This window comes from Pantherophis guttatus, chromosome 2, assembly GCF_059756535.1.
Source record: "Pantherophis guttatus breed Tessera chromosome 2, ASM5975653v1, whole genome shotgun sequence".
Lineage (NCBI taxonomy): Eukaryota > Metazoa > Chordata > Lepidosauria > Squamata > Colubridae > Pantherophis > Pantherophis guttatus.
The window spans coordinates 52,660,157-52,666,156 of NC_142064.1; positions in this window are offsets into that span (position 1 = coordinate 52,660,157).

Below are 6,000 nucleotides of genomic sequence, written 5' to 3' on the forward strand. Positions count from 1 at the left end.
AAGAAAGTTATTCAAAGTGGGTTGGACTTGAATTTCTTGTGGGCATGACTGATGATGTGTTTGACCTCAGGGTCAGCCTGGTCATCTCTTACAGATGTCATGGGATTGTTGGAGAATTTAGGTAAAGTGGCCACTTTAACAGTTTTCCGAAAACAACCCAATTTATCTAATTCAGTTGAGTCATGTTTTAACTTAGGCTCAGCCACAGTATTTGGTGTAATAAATTCAAACACAATGCCTTCTTTGGGTCACAGATTTTCACTCTGCACATTGTGGAAATACAAAAATAAGAATATTGTATTTTAGAAGCAATTTGTAACTCTACAATATTGTACCACAGTATATATAGCTAGAAAGGATACTACAGTCGAGCCACCCCACAGATTCCTGTTCAGATACATTTATGTAAACAGAAATACTTTAGCATAAGCTCATTTTTGTTTTACCAGAAATCATAATCATAATCATAAGTTTATTTGTCAGGCATATATAAGATAACAGGTAACAGTATAAACATAATTTGAATACATATATTTGAATATATTTGAAAAGAGTAAATAAAAAGAAATATTAGGACAGGGATGGTAGGCACGCTGGTGCACTTAAGCACGCCCCTTACAGATCTCTTAGGAATGGGGGGAGATCAACAGTAGACAGTTAAAGGTTAAAGTTTTGGGGGGTTTGGGGAAGAAACTACAAAGTCAGGTAGTGCATTCCAGGCATTGACTACTCTGTTACTGAAGTCATATTTTCTGCAATCGAGTTTGGAACGGTTTACCTTGAGTTTGTATCTATTATTTGCTTCTGTATTATTGTGGTTGAAGCTGAAGTAGTCATTGACAGGAAGGACATTGTGGCAGATAATGGAAGTGAGGTGAACCTGAATAAAGAAGGAGGGGGGGGAAATGTTTCTGTGGTGACACCCCATGTATGGAATTCACTACCAAGAGTGACTTTCCTGGCATCCACATTAGCATTGTTTGGGGACCAGGTGAAGACCTTTTATTTTTTCAGGCTTCCGATCTGTCTTTTAAAAATCTTTTAATTGCATTTCAGTTTTTTTTTAGTGTTTTTTCCTTTTAAATGACTGCCTGGCAGCCAAATACTCAGCTGTTGATGGCATCCTTTGTATATGTCTTGCTGATTGCAGGTTCTGTATTTCTTTCATTGTTGGCTCCAAACTTCACACCAGTGGCCTCAATGGCTCAAGCTCAGCCCATCCAAGACTGAGTGGCTGTGGCTTCCGACGTCCCGATATAGTCAGTTGGTGCCATCTCTGACTATTGGGGGCGAGTCGTTGGCCCCAACGGAGAGGGCTCGCAACTTAGGTGTCCTCCTGGATGCACGGCTGTCCTTAGAAGAACATGTGATGGCTGTGGCCAGGGGTTTTTTTTATCAGGTTCACCTGATCCGCCAGTTGCGTCCCTTTCTGGATTGGGACTCTCTAAGCACGGTCACTCATGCCCTCGTCACTTCCCGCCTGGACTACTGTAATGCTCTCTACATGGGGCTCCCCTTGAAGAGCACCTGGAGGCTCCAACTGGTCCAGAACATGGCCGTGAGGGTGGTTATGGGAGCGTCATCGCACTCCCATGTACCACCTCTCCTGCGCGAGTTGCACTGGCTCCCGGTGGCCCTCCGGGTGCGATTCAAGGTATTGGTTACCACCTTCAGAGCGCTCCATGGCTTAGGGCCTGGGTATTTACAAGACCGCCTGCTGCTACCAGTAGCCTCCCACCGGCCAACTCGCTCCCACAGAGAGGGGCTCCTCCGGGTGCCATCAGCCAAGCAATGTCAGCTGGCAACCCCCAGGGGGAGAGCCTTCGCTGTGGGGGCTCCTGCCCTCTGGAACGAATTGCCCCCCAAGATGTGGAGGATTCCCGACTTACGCACTTTCCGCCGGGCCCTCAAGATGCTTTTATTTCAACAAGCTGGGCTGGCCTAATTTTTTAAATTTTTTAATTGTCAATTCTTAATTTTTAAATGTCTAAATCGGATAGTTTTATTTTAATTAGATATGGGCCAAACTATTTAATATTTTTAAATTGCTTTTAAATTTTATATTTGTGTGTTTTATGCTGGCTGTACACCACCCTGAGTCCCTTTGGGAGAAGGGCGGTATATAAATTAAATAAATAAATAAATAAATAAATAATAGTAATTGGGAATTGATAGTTGGCACCATTCCCAATACTGGTTAGAAATTCCGGTAGTTGCAAACCCATGGAATCTGTGAAAAGATTCTCTAAAGCTTTTTCCTCTTTTTTCTTACTCTCTCTTGCTGATCAGTTTGGATGATAAAATGTTACAGAACTTTTACAAGCAAATGTCATGCAACTATTTCTTTTTGACATCAAAGACCATTTTTCATATTGCATCTGTCAGTGTCTCCCCATACTATTAAAAAATAGTGACTTCCTTTCAATTCCACAGGCTTTGCTTGCTCTACATAAAATATCAGAATACAGTTTCTCCCCCTATTAGGGCTATCAAAGCACAACTACTACTACCCCTCCTTCTCCTCTTCCTCCAAACGGCACAAAAGTAAATCAAAACATGTGAAGGCTAGAGATACATATTTTGCACTAATGTGCTGTTTCAGTATATATCTTGGATTTATGCCTGGATTCGCAATTCTCTTCCTTTTCACCTAAGATACAGTTTCATTTTTTATTTGGCAAAATAAATATGGAAAGTTTAATTACAATTTTTAACTTATTAATAAATGATGGTTAGAATGATCTATTGCAGTACTTAGTTTTATTGTGGAAAGGCAGCTTTGCCTTATTCTGTAGGTTGTAGATAATGATACAAAGCAAGAGTATTTTACACTGAACCACCTGGTACCATATTCTCCTAGTATGTGACTAAGGCACTGTAGGAAAGTGCACTGCAGCTGCTATTGCTACCTATTAACATTTAACACCACCTACAAGTTCGGCTTATTTTGATGGTCTTAGAAAAGGCCAGGCTTGACAGTTGTCTGTCAGTCAAAAATAAGTCATTAACATACAGGCAGTCTTGGCTTATGACTACAATTGAGCCCAAAATTTCTGTTGCTAAGCAAGACAGTTGTTAAGTGAGTTTTGCCCCTTTTTATGACCTTTACTACCACAGCTGTTAAGTGAATCAATGCAGTTGTTAAGTTAGTAACATGGTTGTTAAGTGAATTTGGCTTTCCTATTGACTTTTCTTGTCAGAAGATTGCAAAAGGTGATCACATGATCCTGGACACTACAACTGCCATAAATATGAGTCAGTTGCCAAGAGCATGAACTTTGATCACATGACCATAGGGATGCCGCGTAGGGACCATAGGGATACTCGATACAGGAGATCTCCAAAAGATCTCCTGTATGAAGAATTAGTGCAGGGAAAGTGCCTCAGAGGGAGACCACAGCTGTGATATAAGGATATCTGCAAGAGGGATCTAAAGGTCCTGGGAATGGACATTAACAACTGGGAAACCTTGACCTCCTATCATTCAGCTTGGAAGCTAAAGACGCAGCATGGCCTTCTCCAATTCAAAGAGACACTTGTTTGGCAGGCTGAGGCAAAGAGGCAGTCCCGGAACCAGCGAAATCTGGGGGCTGGGCAGGGGACAGAATGTATCTGCCCTCAGTGTGGAAGGGATTGCCACTCTCAAATTGGCCTTTTTAGTCACATTAGATGCTGTTTTAGGACCTCTTTCCAAAGCACAATACCATAGTCTCTTGAGACTGAAGGATGCCAATGATGGTAAGTCACTTTTTTCACTGCCATTGCAACTTTGAATGGTCAGTAAACGAACTGTTGTAAATCGAGGACTACCTGTACATTAATTTGAAAATTAAAAATACTCCAGGAATAATAAGAGAACAAATTGGAAAAGCAATAATAAGGAGTGAGAACTTAAACGTCTCTAAAGAGTAAGAGCAAAAGCTGTCTGTCTCCTCCAATATCTCCCTTCCCTTCAGCTTATACTTAGTTTTACTACCATAGGAAATGGAAAGTAAAAGCAATTTCATTAGTTCCAAGGTAGCAATTTTGGGAAATCCAGTTTGAGGAATTCAGGAATTAAAAAGCTATAGGTCTGTGTGTTTGAGAATTTTTTAAATATATAGTTAAGACAAATTGCATCATTTTGAGTTTCATTTCCAGCAAAAGCACTAATAGCAGTTGATCTTTCCACACAAATTGTATGGCATATCTAGGGAAAGGAAAGGGGGCTTCTAGTTTGAAATACTTTTTCAACAAAAGCAGAAGTCTTGTCATTTCTAAAGGACCTTTAGATGGTCCTCATCCAAGTTGTGTATGTCTTCTTAAGACATTCATTCATTCATTCTTCTTAAGATATTCATTTGAGGAAGAAATATTTCTTCCTCAAATAATTTACCTATAAAAACAGGTTCTCTGAAGATAATATTGGAGGCGTATTTTTTTTCTCAACCAGTCATTGCTTTTTTAAGTAGGTTGTTTTAAATTCAGGGTTGTCTGAAAAGAGAAAACATGAAATACTAATGAATAGAGCTCTAAAACAAAAAGCTTTCTTTCCATGGAATAGGAAAGCTAGAGATTTAAAGCAACCACAGATTTCTTGGTTAAGCATAGCAAACTGAGCTAGATTTATTATACTGTAACCATGTAATTTAGATGTGTTTGTTTTATATTAAGCTGAAAGATCATCGGTGGGTCTACTGGTTAGCACACTGAGGTAGAAACTGGGAAACCAACAGTTCTGTGTTAGGCAGAAAGCCAGTTGGATGGCATTGAGCAATTTCTTTCAGTCCTAGGACGAAGGCAGGGGCAAACCACTTCTGAAAAAAATATTGTCAAGAAAACTCAGCATTTCATGCATTTGTTTGCTGCCTGTCTTGCCACAAGATGACTTTGGGCAACTTACAAGTTTAAAAGCAATAAAGTTAATACATATATACAAGGGTGGGCTTCAAAAATTTTAGCAAGGGGTTCTCTGCCCAGTTGCGGGGTGGGCATGGCCATGGTGGGCGTGGCCTAATCGACCTCCTGCACCATGGAGGGGGGCATTTTTGCCCTCCCCGGGTTCCAGAGAGTTTCCTCGAGCATCTGGGAGAGCAAACATGGCCTCCCCAGACTCCAGAGGCCCTCTGGAGGCTGGAAACAGGCCAATTTGGGAAGGCCAATTTCTGGCCTTCCCAAATTTCTAGTAGGCCCTCCCCGAGCCTCCATGCGCACCCTGCACTTATCTGCATCAAAAACAGGCCACATGGGGACTCCTGGAAGGGGTGGGGCTGGGTGGGAGGGCCAGCCAGGAGTGGGATTTGGGGGTTCTCCAAACTGCACAGAATCTTAGCTAGAGGTTCTCCTGAACCTCTGTGAACCCCCAGCAGCCCACCCCTGTATATATATATATATATAGATTGTGATTAAAATTATGATAAAAAGATGGTCAGAAGGGAACAGGGCATGCAGAGGGTGAGATGAGATCTGCTTTTGGTTCATCAATAATGTACAGTGGGATATTTTCCCATTGGGGCTCCAAGCCACTGGTAGAGCTAGGTCTTCAGGCCCTTAAAGAACTTCAGGGCAGTGGAAGTTGATCTTACCCTGGAGACCGAGATGTTCCAAAGGTCAGGAACCAACTTCAAGAACTTGTCCAGGCAGTGTCTAAGAATCCGACACAATTGAATGGACAGGAGAAAAAAGGTATTTCAGAACACTGTAAGACTAATGTGATGTAGTATTACTACTGTATTGCAACAATTAGTATACATTAAGATACTCATTAGTATGATTAAAACCTCAGTTACATTGATTAGAAAGTACTTATCTTTTCTCAGGGAATACAGCGTGTAGTGCAGATATTATTGTAGTCCAGGCTTCGCATCTCAAGAATGCCCTTGTGGAATAAATTCTGGGAATTAATTTCATTTAAGAAGTGGAGCATTTGGCCCAAAAGTGGCTGTAGAAAGAATAGGCCAGCAGAGAATAGGGGGCAATGAGAGGGAAGGGAAATTGTCATGAGATAAAAATAAGGAACTT